The 22,071-nt window shown below is 40.2% G+C and overlaps 9 non-coding genes across 9 annotated transcripts; 4 read left to right on the top strand and 5 right to left on the bottom strand.

The window, feature by feature from the left end:
- The first annotated feature begins 2,780 nt into the window (after positions 1-2,780).
- trnaw-cca (transfer RNA tryptophan (anticodon CCA)) lies at positions 2,781-2,852 on the top strand. The gene has a single exon. It is a non-coding gene; the product is annotated as a tRNA-Trp (tRNA).
- A 2,671-nt stretch (positions 2,853-5,523) lies between these two features.
- On the bottom strand, positions 5,524-5,595 carry trnaq-uug (transfer RNA glutamine (anticodon UUG)). The gene has a single exon. It is a non-coding gene; the product is annotated as a tRNA-Gln (tRNA).
- Positions 5,596-7,090: 1,495 nt separating this feature from the next.
- On the bottom strand, positions 7,091-7,162 carry trnaq-cug (transfer RNA glutamine (anticodon CUG)). The gene has a single exon. It is a non-coding gene; the product is annotated as a tRNA-Gln (tRNA).
- A 364-nt stretch (positions 7,163-7,526) lies between these two features.
- trnas-uga (transfer RNA serine (anticodon UGA)) lies at positions 7,527-7,608 on the top strand. The gene has a single exon. It is a non-coding gene; the product is annotated as a tRNA-Ser (tRNA).
- A 3,428-nt stretch (positions 7,609-11,036) lies between these two features.
- trnal-cag (transfer RNA leucine (anticodon CAG)) lies at positions 11,037-11,119 on the top strand. Its single transcript has one exon. It is a non-coding gene; the product is annotated as a tRNA-Leu (tRNA).
- A 1,489-nt stretch (positions 11,120-12,608) lies between these two features.
- Positions 12,609-12,691, top strand: trnal-cag (transfer RNA leucine (anticodon CAG)). Its single transcript has one exon. It is a non-coding gene; the product is annotated as a tRNA-Leu (tRNA).
- A 3,692-nt stretch (positions 12,692-16,383) lies between these two features.
- Positions 16,384-16,456, bottom strand: trnam-cau (transfer RNA methionine (anticodon CAU)). Its single transcript has one exon. It is a non-coding gene; the product is annotated as a tRNA-Met (tRNA).
- Positions 16,457-18,431: 1,975 nt separating this feature from the next.
- Positions 18,432-18,503, bottom strand: trnae-uuc (transfer RNA glutamic acid (anticodon UUC)). Its single transcript has one exon. It is a non-coding gene; the product is annotated as a tRNA-Glu (tRNA).
- Positions 18,504-20,374: 1,871 nt separating this feature from the next.
- Positions 20,375-20,446, bottom strand: trnaw-cca (transfer RNA tryptophan (anticodon CCA)). The gene has a single exon. It is a non-coding gene; the product is annotated as a tRNA-Trp (tRNA).
- Positions 20,447-22,071: the final 1,625 nt, after the last annotated feature.

Here is a 22,071-nt window from a genome sequence, read left to right as displayed (position 1 = left end):
GTGAACGTGGGGTTTGTAGTCCTTACATAGTAACCAGTAGATTTCTGGTGAACGTGGGGTTTGTAGTCCTTACATAGTAACCAGTAGATTTCTGGTGAACGTGGGGTTTGTAGTCCTTACATAGTAACCAGTAGATTTCTGGTGAACATGGGTTTGTAGTCCTTACATAGTAACCAGTAGATTTCTGGTGAACGTGGGTTTCAGACGTGCTGCTTGGTTTAAATGCAAGTCCCTTTGCGTCTCTGCCATCGGAGATTTTTTTTTTTTACTGTCAGCTGCCCCCCCCCCCTGCCCCCTCTCTCTCTGTGTCTCTCTCTTACTCACACACACACACACACACACACACACACCTGGTGTGGAAATAAAAAAAAACAAAAAAAAATAAAAAGAACCAAAAACAAAAAAATCACACTGATCATACAAAAATAAAAAGTTAAAAAGAAAGTTATATTGAGTATGAAAACTCTTGTTCATTACATTTTACTTCATAATTGCGACCCATGTGTTGTATTCATTGTTGCAAAACGTTCTGTATATAGTTTGTTTGTTACCATGACAACACCATTGATCTGAAGCTCGATGCTGTCATGTAAATAGTTTTCAAATCAGCAATAAATATAACAATTTTTGATCAACTTATATCAATTGCATGCTTAAATAACATACCGGTTAAAGCCCCGCCCATTTCAAGAGAACCCGACCCACTTCCGGGTTAAATCTGACCATTTCCGGTTTAGGCCCCGCCCAGTCCGAGTACGGATCCGGATACAGATAATTCATGTGGTAAACAGATACAGATACAGATAATGCTGTACTCGCTCATCCCTAGTGTATATGCATTTATCAAAACAAAAGTTGATGTTTATAAATTTATCAAAACAAAAGTTGATGTGTATATACATTAATTAAAAAGAAAGTTAATGTGTTTATGCATTAATCTAAAAGAAAGTTAATGTGTTTATGCATTAATCTAAAAGGAAGTTGATGTGTATATTTATTGATCAGTTGACCTTGTGGCACAACGGTAGCGTGTCTGACTCCAGATCAGAAAGTTGTGTGTTCAAATTATGTTGGGATCAAATGTTTAGGGGGGCAGTGGATCAGTCTGTATGGAGTTAGGTTGGGAACCAGAGGGTTGCTGGTTTAAGTCCCCATGTGGACCAAAGTGTGGGTTGGTGGCTGGAGAGATGCCACTTCATCTCCTGGGCTCTGAAGCAAGGCACTGAACCCCCAAACCGCTCAGGGTGTTGGACCACTTTGATATGTCAGTTTAAATAACCCTTTTGTTGTAAGAGAAATAGTTTAATTTGTTATGAATCTATTTTGTAATTTTACACGTTTAAAAATATCAGAAAACATATTGATATTGCAGTTTTCATAATCAATATTGCAATATCACATTTTGTCAATATCGTGCCGCCCTAGTGTGTGTGTGTGTGTGTGTGTGTGTGTGTGTGTTGGGAGTGGGGCTGCTAAATGTCAAGGGCTGGGAGGAGATGGATGCAGAACAACGTGGTAGTACAGTGTGTGTCTGTGTGTGTGTGTGTGTGTGTGTGTGTGTGTGTGTATGAGTGAGAGAGAGAGAGACAAATAAAAAAAGCTTCAAGTAGACTCTTATAATATAATCATTTTGTTTCTATAATTTAAATTAAAATATCTGACTTTACTGCCACTATCTGTTTCTGCTTCTCTACCATATTTATAGTGTGTGATTTGCATAATACCAATCATAGCCTACATCACATATAAAACTACCTCTGTTCCTGTTCTGTTTTTAAAGACACAACATTAGGTTTTTAATCAGATTGATAGTCAAACTGGAAATGTCCCCGTGTTTCTCCATTTTCAGGGATTATGTTCCCAGTTTTGATCTCGGACGTCTAGTGACTTTATATCATATCAGAATATTCTATTACTACCCACTATGAATATTAAAATACACCTAACCATGTGTCCTGTATCATAGCTACATGTATGACCTTTGCAGCAAAAGAACATGTGAAAATCAGTTTGGTATTCAGTGAGGTTGATTGGTTGTTTAGAGGCTAAAAACAAGTTTAAACTAACTGTCCCTGTTTAAGGCTGTTGGGTGCTAACTCTAGCAGGAGGATAACACGGGGTAGACACCACCGATTGGTTTCTTTTCTCTCTCCACTGACAGACCTCCTAATGTACAAACTACAGAGCTACGTGTTGAAATTGACTGGAATTCTCCTTTAAGGAAAAGTCCATCTGCTTTAAAAAGATGTCTTAATGCACCTCTCCATATTTCCTGACATTTGCCGTTACAATCAGATATGTCACTGTAAAAAATAGAATGTTGGCACATGTAGGGAGCTGCGTTGGGAACCGGAGGGTCGCCAGTTCAAGTCCCCATGCGGACCAAATTACAGAGTGGTTGGATGCCACTTCACATCCTGGTAACTGCCAGGTACCCCCCCAACCGCTCAAGGCGCTGGTCCAGCTGGTAGCCTACTCACTCTCACATCTCTCCATTAGTGCTTGAATAGATCCTGAGCGTGTGTGTGTGTATTTCAGGCCTGTGTGGGATTACTGAAAAAGTGTACACAGAGTGTAAATTGTAATTTCCCCACTGGGGATCAATAAATATTATAGATGAAATTATATTAATCAAAAAGAAAGATTATGTGTATGTATTACTCAAAAAGAACGTAGAGGCATATAACGTATAGGCATATATGCATATGTGTATATGCCTTAAAAAGAACAGATATGCATTAATCAAAACGAAAGTTGATGTGTACTTGTATTAATCAGCAGACCTCGTGGCGCAATGGTAGCGTGTCTGACTCCAGATCAGAAGGTTGCGTGTTCAAATCACGTCGGGGTCAAATGTCCTTAGTGCAGTTTGTGTGTGTATTTCAGCCCTGTGAGTGATTAGTAACTGAGTGTAAATTGTAATTTCCCCACTGAGGATCATTAAGTTATTTTAATCCAGTGGTTCTCAACCGGTGGGGCGCGCCCCCCTCTCTCCTGGGGGGGCGCGAGTAGACTACAGGATGGGAGGTGAAAAAGACTGCTCAACCACGGGAGCTGCCGTGAGCCCCTCTCCCGTCCAAAAGCACTCACAGTTAGCAGTAGCCTCGCGCAGCAGGCACAGCCTGCAGTCAGAGCAGAGAGAAGACACACACCCCTCCGCGTCCAGGCTAGGGTGACCACCCGTCCCGCTAACGCGTGCGCGCACAGCGTTTGAAGCCCAATTCATACGTCCCGCAAATTGAGACCGTGTCACGCATAATCAATGCTTGCTCAAAAAAAAAGTTGGTCGCTCTATCTTGGAGCCCGAGGCAGCCAAACGAACAACTCGTTCGGGATGAACTGCGCCTGTAAAGTAGACGAGAGCCGGCGGCAGCAGCCGGTAGGGGGGGGGACAAAAAGCTGAGGTAAAGTCGGACAGTTTCCAGCCAATTTCAGAAGAGGAGGTGACAAAAACACTGTGGTGCGATTCCGATTTAATAAAATATAATCAGACCCACATATCAGCTGGAACAGTCTCTAGTTTTAATTGTAGCTCTCAGAATGTTCTACATGAGATCTGATGCTGATTTTAATTAACAACAGACTGGAGATGATCTGTGATCTGAACGGATTTAGTCTCTCTGACTTCTAAACGTCACTATCAGCCAGAATGTACAGAATATGACTGTAAATCAGCCAAATAGTTAAAATCCCTCTGATTCGTTGTCATGACAGCGCACGCACGTGCATACCAGACACTGGGAAGGGACTTTTAGGAACGCGCTTTCCAATTCAAAAAATGGAGAAAGAGCCCGAGTCTGAGCAGTCTGAGGCCCCCCCACCTTCAGTTAAAAAGAAAAGGTTGGTACAAGGAAGACTGGGAAGACTCTTTTGTTTAAACTGTTCCTGTGGTGTTGAGAAACTACAATTCCTGTTAGTCCTATAATTTTATATTATGTATTTAAAGTGAATAAATTGTAAGGAAATATAAAATTAAATAGCTAAAGTAAATCGTAAGTGGAAGTGCATCTGTCAATTATATTATAATTGTATGAATGTTCAAAATATTAATCTTTATTTAGAAAATACACATTGGTTGGCCTATTCATGAGCTTACATCAGCAGTTACACATGTTCAGGGGCATAGGGCATTATTAATATACCATGTAAGGTGGTATGTGCTAGAAATGGGTAAACCAGTATTAGTGAGTCTGCTCGTGGGGGGGAGGGGGGGTAGGCACCGCTGCGCCAGGCAGTGTCCCACATTGTCCCTCGGAAACATACCACTTGTCCCCCCTTGGGCTTATTAGCAGGTGGTCACCCTATTCTTAAGTAAGTTTTATCTTGAAGCTTTTGAGTGTTCTTTAGGTTTTTATCTGCTTTAACTATTACCGGACAGCAGGGGCACGGAGCAGAGCAGAGCGGCCGTTAGGGAGGAATCCTCCTCCGTGTTCAGCTCCCTTTTGAACTGGCGGCAAAAATCTTAACGTTGGAACTTTATGATGAATAGAAATGTTGACAGGTTGATTTCTGTTAATAACAAACACAACTATAGTCAATAGAAAAAAACAAAATATGACAAGCCATCTTGGTTCATCTTTCCACTGTTCCTACAATCACCACTGGTTGGAAACTAAAGGATCCAAACTCAAAGGATGTTCCTCTTTAACTAAAAGGTCTATCTCTGTAGGGATCCATCCCATAATGTTGTCACACACTTAGAATAATAATCTGAGTCTGTCAGCAGCAACAACACAACCTTTAGTGGATGCTGACTTTACCTTTAAATTAGGAGTTTAAACAGAGACACAACAGGAAGAATAAATCCATCAAATCAAGTCCCCAATAATCAGCATGTGGCCTTGTTTTATTTCAGGTAGTCAGCATGGAGCTGTTCCACATTCCCAGACATTTAAAACAAGTCAATCATTGGCGTTATCCTACGAGTCAGATGAATAAATCAGCTGTTTGCTATTTGAGCTGCTCTGTTTCCTGCTGCTCCGTCATTCTTTAGTGTCCTCTGGAAACAGGTTGCTGTCCTTTATGTTTCTTTTGGATGACATCATCAGTGTCTTTGCTTTAGTCTGAAGAAACTCCAACAGATTTAAAACCACATGCAGTCACAGAAAAAACAAACAGGGAATAGAAAATGTCAGACAAAGAATATGAAATGAAAAGTCCCCAAAGTAGGAAAATATAATGTCAATCTACCAAACAGCAATAACTGGAGAGCATCCAATTAAACATGGCCGACTTCCAGTATGTCGGTAATGAAGAGAGGAATGTTTGGACATATTACAGATTCATTTTATTTTTATTTAACCTTTATTTAACCAGGAACAATCCCATTGAGCTACAGTAACTCTTCTTCCAGGGAGTCCTGCCAAGACCGGCGGCAATAAGTTTCATAATACATAAAAGACAGGACAATGGTTCCATACTACACCACAAATCTCTATAGATACTACAACACAAACAAGATACTACAAAACAAACAAAATACTACACTTAACTTAAGCCAATGCATACATGCAACTTAAAATCAGGTTCCACTGAGATTTGAACTCAGATCGCTGGAGTCAAAGTCCAGAGTGCTAACCATTACACCATGGAACCCTTAAAAGTGTTGCAAGGGTTTGCCTGGAAGTTTCTTTCATAATATCCACATGTATGCTATTGAAGGCACACAACAGTGACAATGAAGATGAAAAAGCAACAATTGCTTGCCAACTTAAGTCATTTAGTTAGCTAAGCGTTCAGAGGATGTGGGAAAAGGCAAGTCAAGAACAGGTTTTGAAGGACTTGCCACAGACAGTGAATACAGCAGTAGATATGTCTACTGTGTACAAACACATGGTAACTTTACATCTGTTGACAATAAAGATTCTCACAAAACGCTGCACTTGCAATTGCGTTTCTTGGGCACATTCATGTCCTCTTACATACAAAGAACTGATAAATTCTTTAATCACGATATCATGTGTCAGACATTAGTTCCAGATGAAAACACTGGTTGTCAGAAGTGGGATTTTAACCCACGCCTCCAGTGGGGACTGCAACCTGAACGCAGCGCCTTGGACCGCTCGGCCATCCTGACTGATCCAACAGATGTTCAGTAGGACCTGTTTAAAAAATTATAAGATAGTGAATTAAACATGTCACTCTATTGTAGGTTCTCAGTCATCCATGTCATAGTTAACAAGGGAAGGTTTCTCAACTGTCAGTCCAAATATATGGGTGTTCATGGAGACATGGAAGAAAGTCACCATTGTGGCAATGTGCTTGACAATGGCATGGCATTGCGCGTGATGTGAAGGGAATGTGCAATACAGGCCAAATCCTATGGTGGGAATCAAGATCCACCAATGTTTCTGTCCACAATGTCCACCTGAATCCAGAAATGTCCCTGCCAGATGGGAAATAGACTGACAATTGGGTCAACATTGTGCAATTATCTTCAAAATGTCCAACTGAGTCCACGAATAAACCTGCCAGATGGGAAATAAACTGATAACTGTCTTCATGGTCTAAAAGTGTCATATATTGCCGTACAATTCCCACAATGAGTCCAGATGTGTCCGTTTTGGTTCCTGATCCATGCTATTACCCCAAAAGTGCACAACTAGGCCAAGGGACATTGGACTTGGTAAAAGGTCCTCCGCAGAAGTTTTGTCTCTCATCCAAGAGACTTCTTTAGTTTTTTACACAGAAAGGGTTTGACACAGTGCCCACTCCCCCACCCATATCTGACAATTGAAAGCTGTGGGGAAAGGGGGGTTCCAAAGCTAATAGACCATTCAACAAGCAGTTCTGATGCACTATACTGGCCCATTCAGGATGAACACTGTATACTCTGACTGCAGCAACACAAGTTCAAATTTCAGTGATAGCTTATTTTTATGGTGATTATGAGACTGAATACAAAGTGTGTATCCCCCATGTAACTCAAAGCCTATCACTTCCAGTCAATACTGTCAAGTTTGGAGCTCCTTCTGATTACATTAACAACCAGGTGACTCCTCAACATGCCCCCACCAACATAAGCTTACTTTAAACTAGATGTGGAAAGTTGAAAGGTTGAATGTTTTCACCTGTGCTGTGGCTTAAAACCAGGTTCCACCGAGATTTGAACTCAGATCGCTGGATTCAGAGTCCAGAGTGCTAACCATTACACCATGGAACCGTCAAAAGAGTTTGCTAGGCAGTTTCTTTCATTATATCTACATGTGTGATATTAAAGGCACACAACAATCACAACAATTAAAATATCACGCCCCAATATATTCTCGGTTTTGAGTCCTCGCCCCTACTATTTACGACATGGCCAGACGTAATCCGGCTAAGAAGCAGCACTTTTCACAGGTGGAGATTGAAACCCTGACATCTCAGTTTAATTTGCAGTAAAGTATACACCTACATGTAAAGTGTACCCATATTTAAATAAACACACGGTAGCAAAGTTTATGCAGTGTTTTTTAATTTTACTCGTGTTTTTTTCGTGAGTCAGTGTAAATATTAGTGCAAATCAGTATTGCACTGCTTTTCAGTTTGTTGTGGCCGAGTGGTTAAGGCGATGGACTTGAAATCCATTGGGGTCTCCCCTCGCAGGTTCGAATCCTGCCAACAACGAGAGGCGCTGTTTAATTGTGGTCACACATCTCATTATGACAAACGGCAGATGTGCCTTCATGGATAACACTATAATATCAAATAGTTACTGGAAGCCGCTGATGCATCTCTGAGCATTTATTTTCATTCTCAATGCACAGATGTTTTGCAGTTGATATGGCTTTGGTTCCCAGCCAGTAACTTTCTTTGAGTGACGTTACTTGCTTTATTCGTCAAGAAGTAACCAGAAATGTTACTCTCCCAACCCGGTTTGATAAAACATTAGATCTCTGTTATATCGCACAAATAAGGGAACATAACAATCAATCAAGCTGCCTCCATGAGGATCCACAGACATAGACATGTTCCACCACCCGCAATTAAGCCTGTCTCCTCAGCTTCTAGACGCCGCTGCATCACCTCGCATCTGCGTTTGTGACAGTTTCTCACAGTTAGCAAAGCTCACATAAAGCAAATGCTTGTGGCTTAAAGATCGAGCTCCCTGGAGTGATCCAACTCTGGGATTTATCCTTCTACAGAAGACCATAGAGGCAGCTTCTCCAATTTCTGAGTAACAGGAAAATAGCCTGATAAGCATACATGTGCAGCACGACCTCAAAAGGCCATGAAGCAAATGCTTGTGGCTTAAAGATCAAGTTGGCGCTCATAATACATCAGCCAGGCGCAGTCTCTGTGGCGCAATAGGTCAGCGCAGTCGGCTGTTAACTGAAAGGATGGTGGTTCAAGTCCACCCAGAGACGATTGTTGCTTAAATAACCTGGAGTTAGCCAACTCTAGGATCTATGAGCTCAAAGATAATCCAAGTGGCCTTATATCAGAAGGTACAGTTCTGCATGCCATGTACATATTGATCTTTGCAGTCATTGGTATGCAGGTCACTTGATGTAATACAAGCAAATACGTAAGGCCCCACCCGACAGTTTAGTGATAGGTGGCGGCAACTGTATGTCAATGATCAAGCTGGTTGCTGTGACCAAGAAACCACCAGCAAAACGACTGATACATCATCAGTTCCAGAACTTTCTTGGATGCCAAATATTTGAATTCAAAGTCAGATTTCAATTGACATGTAAGAAAAAGGCAATGCACGTCCAGCTTCTACATTTCAGCATGAGTCAGCTTCCCCAATTTCTGAGTAACAGGAAAATAGCCTGATAAGCATACATGTGCAGCTCAACCTCAAAAAGCCATAAAGCAAATGCTTGTGGCTTAAAGCTCGAGTTCCCATTCATAAAACATCAGACAGGCGCAGTCTCTGTGGCGCAATAGGTCAGCGCAGTCGGCTGTTAACTGAAAGGATGGTGGTCCAAGTCCACCCAGGGACGTTTGTTGCTCAAATAATCTGGAGTGAGCCAACTCTGGGATTTATCCTTCTGCAGAAGATCATAGAGCAGCCCAAAGATAACCCAAGTGGCCTTACCTCTATTAGAAGGTACAGTTCTGCAAACCATGTAAATATTAATCTTTACGGTCATCAGAGATAGGAAGTAAAAAAACACAAATACTACATTATACTCCAGTTGAATTTTCAGGTGTTTTTACTTTACTATTTATTTTTTGGGCGACTCTACTCTACTCAAATATCGGTACTTTCTACTCCTTACATTTTACAAAATTGGCTTGTTACTTTAGTTTTGTACTAAAGGTTGTCTATCAGGTGTAATTGTGAGTCCATGTCGGAGAATAGCGCGGACACCCGCCTCACATCACGAGCGGGCGCTCACGCCACACGGAGAAAAAAGTGAAAGAAAAAAAAAAAGAGACTAGCTGTCCAGAGGATAACCAGTTGAGATCGTGTGCGTCTTTGAGAACTGTAAGTCATATAACTGATGTTGTCAGTTCATTTAAGCCTGTTGTTGTATTGGTCTATAAATCTGGTACATTTAAAAGTTAGCTTGTCTGTGTTCTTCTCCTGTTACCTAGGTTACACCTGGCTGTTGATTCGATATAATGGCGATTGTTAAATGCCCTTGCTCATTAAGATAATGTAATTAATAGTGGGTTCATTGTTATTATTTACTAGCATATATGATTCCTTGTTATTTATTTATTTTCTTACCACACACACAGCCATAGCAGAGCTACCCCCCCCCCATGTTTATCCTGATGCTTGATTGTAATGAAGCATCAACAGAGAGAAGTTGTATCCGTCTGTGTTTTAACAGACACACCTGGGGCCAAATTGGAAACCAGAATCAGCTTTAAATCCAGTCCTAATCTAGTCCTCAATAAATTTTAAATAATTTCACTGGAGTTAGTTATTATTTTTGCATCATCAATACCAACATGAATCTAATTGAATGGCAATATTCACGAAATTCTCACAAAATCACAACTGAATTCATATCTTGATACTTGCGTGAGAATCTTATTAACCTGGAGTCCCAGTCTCTGTCAATATAAATAGGCTATATGTTTATATATGTTTTAGGCCTATTGGCAGACAGCCATTTTAAAATGTAGCCAATGGCATATAAAGAATAAAGAATAAAGAGTCTTTTCTCCATGTCCACTGTAGTTTCTCAGTGTGCTCTCTAGTAACATCTGTCTGGTCCAGGGAGCTTTGTCATTGATAAGGCTACTTTTACTTTTATACTTTAAGTAAATTGCTAAGCCTTTACTTTGTTACTTTTTTACTTGAGTTAAGAAGTTAAATCAGTACTTATACTTTTACCAGAGTATTTATTAACACAATTCTCTCTACTTCTACTTGAGTACGGGAAGTGAGTACTTTTGGCAGCTCTGTATGTTAACAGGTAACTTCATCCGTCTTTGCTGTTGCATTGCGATAACAAACAACTACGTTTGTGTAAAGTAATCAACAGGCTTTATGCCCAGGTTGAGTAGGGAGGGAAATGTAATGCATACTCCTACGTTTTATCTTCTTTTAATATTTATCATGAAACGAGGAAGTGATATAGTGCCCTATTGAACAAAAAGTGAGAAAAACAGCAGTGAGAGAAACAAATCAAGGTACTGGAGAGCAGGAAGAGGGAGAGCCAGAGGAGTTCTGGGAGTTTGGAGAGAGGGCATGTGATGAAAGTGAGGGCTCTGACACAGAGAAGGATATTCCAGAGGGTGAGGAAGATGAAGAAGAGGGTGAGGAGGATGAAGAAGAGGGTGAGGAGGAAGAAAACATCAATGGGACAGAGAGAGGAACAGCCAGAGGGACAGCAAGTGGATCCATGTAGATCAAGTACTGCACCATCAGGTTTGTGATGAAGAAGGTTCTTACTATTTTCAAAGCAGTTCAATTACAATTTCATTGTAGGTCTGCTGTGTGTCCTTAAAATGGGGCTTTCTGACAGTTGAGAAACATTCCCTTGTTAACTATGACATGGATGACTGAGAACCTACTATATCATGACATGTTTAATTTACTACATTATAATTTTTGAGACAGGTCCTACAAAGTAATTGTTGGATTAGTCAGGATGGCCGAGCGGTCCAAGGTGCTGCGTTCAGGTCGCAGTCTCCACTGGAGGCGTGGGTTCAAATCCCACTTCTGACATCTACTGTTTTTCTGAGACATGATATTGGGAATAAAGCAGTTCTATGTATTTAAGAGGACATGAATGTGCGCAAGAAACTCAATGGCCACTACAGGGTTTTGTGGGCATCTTCATTGTCAACAGATGTAAAGTTACCATGTGTTTGTACACAGTAGACATATCTACTGCTGTCTTCACTGTCTGTGGCAAGTCCTTTAAAACCTGTTCTTGACTTGCTTTTTCCCACATCCTCTGAACGCTTAGCTAACTAACTGACTTAAGTTGGCCAATAATTGTTGTGATTGTTGTGTGCCTTTAATATCACACATGTGGATATTATGAAAGAAACTGCCTAGCAAACCCTTGCAACACTTTTAAAGGTTCAATGGTGTAATGGGTAACACTCTGCAGTGTGACTCTAGTGATCTGAGTTCAAATCTCAGTGGAACCTGTTTTTAAGCCACAGTATAGGTGAAAAAGATCAACCTTTCAACTTTTCACATCTGGTTTAAAGTAAGCTAACAGGTTTAATGTCCTTGGTCATTTAGACTGTAAACAGTACGTTGGTGGGGTCATGTTGAGGAGTCACCTGGTCGTTAATGTAATTGGAAGGAGCTCCAAATTTGACAGTATTGACTGGAAGTGATAGGCTTTGAGAAACATGGGGGATACACACTTTGCATTCAGTCTCGTAATCACCATAAAAACTAGGTATCACTGAAATTTGAACTTGTGTTGCTGCAGTCAGAGTATACAGTGTTCATCCTGAATGGGCCAGTATAGTGCATCAGAATTGCTTGTTGATGGTCTATTAGGTTTGGAACCCCCCTTTCCCCACAGCTTTCAATTGTCAGATATGGGTGGGTGAGTGGGCACTGTGTCCAACCCTTTTCTGTGTAAAAACAACAACAAAAGAAGTCTCTTGTATAAGGGACAAAAAATCTGCAGAGAACATTTTACCAAGTCCAGTTGCCCTCGGCCTAGTTGTGAACTTTTGGGGTAATAGCATAGATCAAGAACCAAAAGGGACACATCTGGACTCAATGTGGACATTGTACGGCAATATTTGACATATTTAGACCATAAAGACAGTTATCAGTTTATTTCCCATCTGGAAGGTATATCTGTGGACTCAGTTGGACATTTTGAAGATAATTGCACAATGTTGACCCAATTGTCAGTCTATTTCCCATCTGGCAGGGACATTTCTGGATTCAGGTGGACATTGTTGACAGAAACATTGGTAGATCTTGATTCCCACCATAGGATTTAGCCTGTATTGCAAATTGTCTTCACATCCCGTGCAATGTATTGCCATTGTCAAGCACATTGCCACCCTGGTGACTTTCTTCCATGTCTCCATGAACGCCCATATATTTGGACTGACAGTTGAGAAACCTTCCCTTGTTAACTATGACATGGATGACTGAGAAACTACTATATCATGACATGTGTAATTCACTAAATCATAATCTTTTAAACAGGTCTTATTGAAAATTTTTTGGATCAGTCAGGATGGCCGAGCGGTCTAAGGCGCTGCGTTCAGGTCGCAGTCTCCTCTGGAGGCGTGGGTTCAAATCCCACTTCTGACAACAATTGTTTTCATTTGGAACTAATGTCTGAGAGTTGATGTTGGGAGTAAAGAACTTAGCAGTTCTTTGTATTTAAGAGGACATGAATGTGCACGAGAAACGCGATTGCAAGTACAGCGTTTTGTGAGTATCTTTAAACCGATGGATATGATTAAAACCTGTATACAGCCCAACCACTTACCAATCACATCACTGGAAAGACAGCATGACTTGAGGGTAGTGGATGTCGATTTGTCAAAATAAACTGCCAGAACATGATTTTCCTCAAGAACATTACTTTTCACGGTGCTGTCAACAATTACAGCAGTTCATCAAGGGAGCTTTCTGACCCTCTCTCTCTCACAGATGTTTGGCGAGGTTTAGAGGCAGGTGATCATCAGATCCCTGGATGCATGCCCTCATCAGTCACCGGTGGAGTCCCTTTCTGATTCCTCCTTGAAATCCTGTCTGTGACGCCAAACTGTAGTAGAAGTTTCTTGTTACAGCAAGGGAGGAATTTGGCTGGAATTAAAACTCTGTATATAGAATAAAGACTGAAGGCTGCAAACTGAATCAAAGTTTAGTCTCCGGTGAAAGTTTAATTGTTTTCTGTAGAGAAAAATCAAGAAATGCTTAGGCATTCATTATCTCCCTTCGATAGCTCAGTTGGTCGAGCGGAGGACTGTAGAGGCATAAAATTCAAATCCTTAGGTCGCTGGTTCAAATCCGGCCCGAAGGAGAATTTTTATCCAGTTTTTATGTTTGCGGATCAATAAAGAATTTCTGATTCGGATGTAGAGATGGACGGATGACCCAAAAGCATATTGCTTCTTGCCAAGACATAACAAGAATAAAAGAAGAGGTGGGGGAGATAGAGTTAAGCCCTGACAGAATAGAGAACTACAGTCAAAAGATGTGAAACAGTGCAACCAGAGAGAGTAAGTGTGACCAGAAGAATTGGAAAAAAACTAGAACTATAAAAGACAAACCTTTCTTCAAGAAATCTTTATTGTGTTGACATGGGCCCTCATTCATGAAATGTGCTAAAACAGGTGTAGGACGGGCGTACACCGATTCCCACCCAAAGTTCGGCATTTATCAATTTGAACGTGAGCGTAGGCTGCAAAAATTCTCACGTCTGGTCTGACCTTGTGTACTTAAGTTCACGCAGACACCGTCATCACATTTAAGAGTAAACATAATACAATATAAAACTAGAGGAAGGCGGTGCAGTACAGCTCAATCCAGCAGGGGAGAGTTCTAGCCCAACCAGGCTCCTCTCTTTACTCTGTCTTTCTTAATTACACTGTAGTAGTTTTAGACTGCCGGGGGACTTCCTTTGACACACTGAGCTCCTCTCTCCTTTATCTTTCCATTTGTGTGCATGCATCCATGTCCCAGAATTGCTTCAGTCTGTGTTACCATGTTTGCAGAGAGCGTTGTATTGTCCAGCAGAAAGGCAACAGATGTGTTACTTTTCGACTATGATTTATACCATAGCAGTGCAATAATTTTTCCCAGGTTTGATTTCCAGCCATCGCAGTTGCATTTACAGGTTTTGAAGCCATATACAACATTAACATTACATGTTTTACCCAGATTTCTTCTTTTATTCAGTGATATTTCAATTTCCTTGTGGGAGTCATCCCAAAAGGATTAATAAAGATAAGTCTATGTCTATCTCGAAAAAAGTAATAAATATGGTAAAATAGAAACTGTAAAAATCATACGGGGCGGCTGTGGCTCAGTGGTAGAGCGGTTGCCTGCCAATTGGAAGGTTGGCGGTTCGATCCCCGCCCCTGCAGTCATTGTCGAAGTGTCCTTGGGCAAAACACTGAATGTAGAAAGAAAAACCTGGCCCCGGTGCTGCGCATCAGAGTGTGAATGTGTATGAATGTTTATCAGATGAGCAGGTGGCACCTTGTACGGCAGCCCTGGCCTCAGTGTATGAACGTGTGTGAATGGTGAATGTTTCCTGTAGATGTAAAAGTGCTTATAAATACAGCACATTTACATTTAAAGTGCTTGTTTTGCTGTCTGATAGTCTGAGGTATAAAAGAGAGAGCATACCTCTTAGTTTGTGTCACAGGAGGTCTTAGTCTACCACTACGTTCTATAACCCTACCAGTCAGATTACCACAGGAGGTAATATCTTTTGCAGCTCTTTCAAAGACTCTACAATAATACCTGCTGGAGATGCCAGGTCCTCATACATGTAAAGCATGAGCTCTACCACTGAGCTCCAGCCCCTGAAGAATTTCGGATTTTTTTACTTTTTTCGAGATAGACATAGACTTATCTTTATTAATCCTTTTGGGATGACTCCCGCAAGGAAATTGAAATATCACTGAATAAAAGAAGAAACCTGGGTAAAACATGTAATGTTAATGTTGTATATGGCTTCAAAACCTGTAAATGAAACTGTGGTGGCTGGAAGTCAAACCTGGGTAAAATGATTGCACTGCTACAATATAAATCATAGTCAAAAAGTAACACACCTGTTGCCTTTCTGCTGGACAACACAATGTTCACTGCAAATCTTGTAACTCAGACTGAAAATAAATGTTAAGAAATACATTCATGGAAACGTGTGGCTTCCTGTACCTATGAGATAACACAACATTGTTAATGAAGGCACATCTGCGTTTTTTTATACTGTGATGAGTCATTGGTGTGCTAGCACCCTTAAAGATTGCCTTTTGTTAGGGAGGGACGTCACTGATGCAGTCTGGGACTGCGCTCAGACTAGAGTAAATGGCACTTCATCCTGTGCCCGTCTTAGCTTGATACAGTTCAAGGTTTTTCACAGAATTTACTACACAAAATCCAAACTATCAAGAATTTATTCTGACATTCAAGATAGGTGTTAGCGCTGCAATTCTACACCAGCAGATATGTCGCATATGTTTTGGACCTGTTCTAAACTAAGAGATTTTTGGTCATATGTCTGCAACATTTTGAATGATGCTTTTGATACCAAAGTGAAACCCTCTGGAGACATGGCCATCTTTGGAGTCTTGATTAATGAGATCTTGTTGCCCACTGATAAGAAGAATGCTTTTGCTTTTGCTTTTGCGTCTTTGTTAGCCCGTAGAAGAATAGCTTTACAGTGGAAATCTCCTGATCCACCTAAAGGGTCTGTCTGGCTCAGTGAACTACTGTTTTTCTTGAAATTAGAAAAAATTACCAGAGGTTCAATTAGTAAATTTCACAAAATATGGGACCCGTTGATTTTGTATTTTGATAAGCTCAATACTCTCCCGTAAGACAACAGGGCCCTGATGTGTTTTTTTCTTTTTTCTTTTTTCAACCATGTGTAGCTACAGGCATGTATAATGTAAGAGTGTTGAGTGCCCCCCCCCCTTTTCTTTCTCCTTTTTTTCTTTTTTTTTTCTCATTATTATGTACTTATTTTCATTATCGTTATTATTATTATCCTTAATTATTTTAATGGCAGTAAGTGGTTGTTGTGGGTGGGTGGATGGGATTTGATTGACAAAGTAATGTTAAACCAATTCAAGATATTCTATTTATATGCATCCTATACAGTGTTACCTTTCTTGAATAAAAATATCGTTTAAAAAAAAAAAGTTTTTTGTTGTCTCAATCGCAGAAATAACCACAGAATCACAACTTCCATTCATGTGTATTGCCAGTATTCAACCACCTGAAGGTCGGTGTATTTCCAGCATCAGTTGTGTTTTTAAAACACCTGCCCCGTGTGAGGATTGAACTCACGACCTTCAGATTATGAGACTGACGCGCTGCCTACTGTGCCAACGAGGCTACGAAAACACTTTCGATGGTTGGGAAAATTTCGTAAAAACTAACAATTTGGTCTTCAATCTTAATAAAAGCAATGTATGTGGAGACCTATGTACTCCACATACATTGCCGAACTTTGCGTAGGAATCGGCGTACGCCCGTCCTACGCCGGTTTTAGGTCGTATGCACGTTTCAGAAATGAGGTTCAATGTGGGCACAATAAAGATTTCTTGAAGAAAGGTTTGTACTTTAAAGTTCTAGTTTTATTCCAATTCTTCTGGTCACACTTGTTACTATTTCATAACTTTTGTCTGTAGTTCTCTATTCTTTCAGGGCTGAACTCTGTCCCCCCCGCCTCTTTTTTTGTTTCTTGTTATGTCTTGGCAAGAAGTATTATGCTTTTGGGTCGTCTGTCCATCCGTCAGGCCAAAGAAACAGATACCAGCATGTAACTTTGCAAATCAGTGGCTCACCCTGGCCGCCATCAAAGATGCCATTTGGACCTCCAGAAACTTTCTGGTAAGAAAGCACATGCAGATCCCATTCCCTCAAAACCTGAATCACAGATTTTCCAGCACCTGGACTTGATCAGACTGGGAATATGCCAAAGAGATGTTCACAAGTTCAGCCGAGGTAAATACTCGGCCCACATTCACAGAGACCTAAAACTACTCATTTAATGCTGGTTACAATTTTCTAAAATAAACAATGTCAGAGCAAAATTGCAAAGAGTGAAGGGTGTTGATAACATTTTTTTAACAAGGTATTGGCTCATTATTGCTTCAGTAGACTCCTTCAAGATTCTTCGAGGTAAGCAGGAAGCTCACATAAATGATAGTTGCAAGGTCTACCAAATGTTTAACTTTGCAACCCGAAAACTGTCCCTCAAAATGTGAATCTCAGAATTTTCCTTCCCCTGGACATAAACAGCAGAGTGGCGCAGAGGAACCGTGCCGGGCCCATAACCCAGAGGTCGATGGATCAAAACTATCTTCTGCTAATTCCTATGCTTTGTTTCAGCATCAAGTCTATTTCCAGTTTGTTGATGTCAGGCAAAGCATCTGTTGCTGCAAGTGTCTTGAGTGAATTGTCTCTGGCTGCTGAAGAGTAAACTTTATGGCATGTCAAGTTTAAAATGGAAACTGCATTGCTGATACCTGTCGTAACACCCATTAAACTGGAACATAATACATTTAATATTTATACAAATATTTATTTTGCACATTTACGTAGGTGAAACGATTCCTCACAGTGGTGTTTGAGGCCAGGGTGATGCCATCCAGAGTAACTATCTCTTTTGATAATGCGTCACGGAGGTGCTTGGGCCCCAGAACAATAACTTCAGTTTTATCTTAGTTTAACATTAGAAAACTACACGTCATCCAGGTTGTTTGTCTCTACAACTCTCAATAAGTTATTTACACTGCTGAAAAGCATGACACATTTTTAAATTACCTTCACTGCTAAAAGCATAATAAATAAAATGTAAAATATTTCTATAAAATGAAATAGTGTAATTTTATAGAGATGTTTTATTTTTCCATCTTATTTCTATGCTTCTATAACATGAACTAACAATTTTATTCACCTACAGTAGCACTACTGCTGTTGTTTTACAGCAGACTACAGCAAATTCAAAAAATACAGTAAATAAATGTTAATTAAATGTTACTACCCATAATTCAATTTCAATTTTTATTTATAGTATCAATTCATAACAAGAGTTATCTCAAGACACTTTACAGATAGACCACACTCCAGAATTTACAAGGACCCAACAGTTCTAGTAGTCTCCTCCAGAGCAAGCAACAGTGCGACAATGCAATGCATATTACAGTAATGAACCAGAAAAGAAAGTTATCATATTTTACGGTAAGTAACTGTAGAAATTACAGTAAAGTCTAACCGTGTTGGGTACGTAACTACAGCTCTAATTTAGGACCAATGTTGGACATCGTACAGATCTTTCTGCAGACCTTCACCGGCTAAATACCAATTCCCATACCGGGAGTTGAACCCGGGGCAGCTGGATGAAAACCAGGAATCCTAACCGCTAGACCATATGGGACTGAGTCCACATTAATAACAGGGATTTCATGAATCAATTCATAGTCTGGCTGGAAACAGGGCTTCTCTTGAATGTGAACGAAGACAGTCAGGATTCAGGTTTTCCCAGCCACCCTGTCTAGTTATAGTTTTATAATGTTTAATTATAGAGACGCATATCATGTCTAGTTATTAGCATTATATGGTTTTTGACACATGCATATCAGGGCATAGGGTAAGTATGTAACTACAGCTCTGATTTAATAAAGGACCAAAGACACAGATCTTACTGATCTTGCCGCAGACCTTCACCGGTTAAATACCGCTTCCCATACCGGGAGTTGACAGGTCTCACAGGCCTTCTCTTGAACGTGAATGAAGAAGCTTCTTAAGTAAGTTTTATCTTGAAGCTTTTGAGTGTTCTTTAGGTTTTTATCTGCTTTAACTATTACCGGACAGCGGGGGCACGGAGCAGAGCAGAGCGGCCGTTAGGGAGGAATCCTCCTCCGTGTTCAGCTCTTTTTGAATTGGCGGTGAAAAACTTAACGGCGGAACTTTATGATGAATAGAAATGTTGACAGGTTGATTTCTGTTAATAACAAACACAACTATAGTCAATAGAAAAAGAAAATATTTATATGAAAAGCCGTCTTGGTTCATCTTTCCACTGTTAAATGCACCTCTCCATATTTCCTGACATTTGCCCCCCCCCCCCATTGTTTTGTTTGGTTCCACTTTTGTGTGCTCCCCGGGTCATTGGGGCCAACTTGCATGGGGGTGGGGGGGGGGTTTGGACCCGTCAAAACTGCTGGCAGTTCTAGTTATTCCTGACTTGTATTTCGGTTAACCCTCTGGGGCCTGAGGTTATTTTCAGAGACAGGATATTAGCAGCATTTTTTTTCCTCTGAGAGATGTCCCTAAGATTGAGTAATCAAAAACAAAATGGTGTCTTACAAACAATAAGTGTTGCTAGGTTACAACCCTGTCTATTTATTTTCATCTAGCAAGCTAAGATAACTCGAGCAGACAGTGTTGAATAAGTTTAATAAACAACTTTGATTTGATTCTTTGATACTTGTTGGCACATTGGTAATTACAGATAATGATTTTCATTTTCATTGAAAGATTTTTCACAGATAATTTTTAAAATCTGCTTATATACATATCAGTAAACTAGCACATTTATCGGAACATTTGTATTCTTCATTTCATTGTTTATTGATAAATATACTTGATTAAAATCTACTAACCAGGAGAGGAGGAGGGGGGGGGTATATCATTTTTTACCCAGATCCCAGTCCTAATATTCAGATACAGAGTTGGATCTGATACATATATTTACCTAAGTGTTAAATGATGAAAAATATGCAGAAAGCACCAACAATAGAATTTGATATTAGTACTGATGCATTATGCGGAAACTTAATGGGTTAATTTAATGAAGCTGAATTTGAACAACTTAATAGATGTTTTATAATCTCTTTAACAGTTACTTTTATTTTAGAAACTTAAAATTTGTTAATGTAAATTCTGAAAAGCATAGAATTTTTCAAAGTAGCATGAAATAGGGCTGTTGGTGAGTTTGCAGGTGCAGTGAACATTTCCATGGTAACAGGGAGTTCCACCAATCAGATATCTCACTGTTAAAAATAGAATGTTGGCACATCAAAGGAATGCTTTTGATCCTTTAATGCAGATCAAAGGTGCTTACGATGTTCCATCTACACCATGTAATGCATATACACATCATCTTTCTTATTGATTAAAATAATTTAATGAACTTCAGTGGGGAAATTACAATTTACACTCAGTTACTAATCACACACACAGCGCTGAAATATGCACCCGCAGGACCTTTTCATGCACACGTGAGCGAACTGCAGTAAGGGGATTTGACCCCGACATGATTTGAACACGCAACCTTCTGATCTGGAGTCAGACGTGCTACCATTGCGCCACGAGGTCTGCTAATTAATGCATGTACACATCCACTTTCCTTTTGATTAATGCATATCTGTTCTTTTTGAGGCATATACACATATGCATTTATGCCTGTACGTTATATGCCTCTACGTTCTTTTTGAGTAATACAAACATCACATCATCTTTCTTTTTGATTAATATAATTTAATCTATAATATTTATTGATCCCCAAGTGGGGAAATTACAATTCACACTCTGTGTACACTTTGTTACACTCAGGATCTATTCAAGCACTAATGGAGAGATGTGAGAGTGAGTGGGCTACCAGCTGGACCAGCGGTTGGGGGGGTATCTGGCAGTTCCCAGGATGTGAAGTGGCATCCAACCACACTCCGTAATTTGGTCCGCATGGGGACTTGAACTTGCGACCCTCCGGTTCCCAACGCAGCTCCCTACATCTGCCAACATTCTATTTTTTACAGTGACATATCTGATTGTGACGGTAAATGTCAGGAAATATGGAGAGGTGCATTAAGACATCTTTTTAAAGCAGATGGACTTTTCTTTAAAGGAGAATTCCAGTCAATTTCAACACGTAGCTCTGTAGTTTGTACATTAGGAGGTCTGTCAGTGGAGAGAGAAATGAAACCAATCGGTGGTGTCTACCCCGTGTTATCCTCCTGTTAGAGTTAGCACCCAACAGCCTTAAACAGGGACAGTTAGTTTAAACCTGTTTTTAGCCTCTAAACAACCAATCAACCTCACTGAATACCAAACTGATTTTCACAAGTTCTTTTGCTGCAAAGGTCATACATGTAGCTATGATACAGAACACATGGTTAGGTGTAGGGATGAGCGAGTACAGCATTATCTGTATCTGTATCTGTATCTGTTTACCACATGAATTATCTGTATCCGGATCCGTACTCGGACTGGGCGGGGCCTAAACCGGAAGTAGTCAGATTTAACCCGGAAGTGGGTCGGGTGGTCTTGAAATGGACGGGGCTTTATTTAAGCATGCAATTGATATGAGTTGATCAAAAATTGTTATATTTATTGCTGATATGAAAACTATTTACATGACAGCATCGAGCTTCAGATTGATGGTGTTGTCATGGTAACAAACAAACTATATACAGAACGTTTTGCAACAATGAATACAACACATGCGGTTGCAATTATGAAGTAAAATGTAATGAAAAAGAGTTTTCATACTCAATATAACTTTCTTTTTTTAACTTTTTATTTTTTTATGATCAGTGTGATTTTTGTTTTGGGTTCTTTTTTATTTTTTATTTCCACACCAGGTATATGTGTGTGTGTGTGTGTGTGTGTGTGTGTGTGTGTGTGTGTGTGTGTGAGTAAGAGAGAGACACAGAGAGAGAGAGAAAGAGAGAGAGGGGGCAGGGGCAGATGCTGTTTATCATATCTGCATTGACTTTAATGAAGCCAGCTGACGATTAAAAAAAAAGAATATCTCCGATGGCAGAGACGCAACTGGAGTCGCATTTAAAACAAGCAGCATGTCTGAAACCCACGTTCACCAGAAATCTACTGGTTACTATGTAAGGACTACAAACCCCACGTTCACCAGAAATCTACTGGTTACTATGTAAGGACTACAAACCCCACGTTCACCAGAAATCTACTGGTTACTATGTAAGGAC

Source organism: Etheostoma spectabile, unplaced genomic scaffold (assembly GCF_008692095.1).
Source record: "Etheostoma spectabile isolate EspeVRDwgs_2016 unplaced genomic scaffold, UIUC_Espe_1.0 scaffold00018484, whole genome shotgun sequence".
NCBI classification, from domain to species: Eukaryota; Metazoa; Chordata; class Actinopteri; order Perciformes; family Percidae; genus Etheostoma; species Etheostoma spectabile.
Note: the sequence above shows the minus strand (reverse complement) of the source record. Positions and strands in the feature narration are given on the sequence as shown.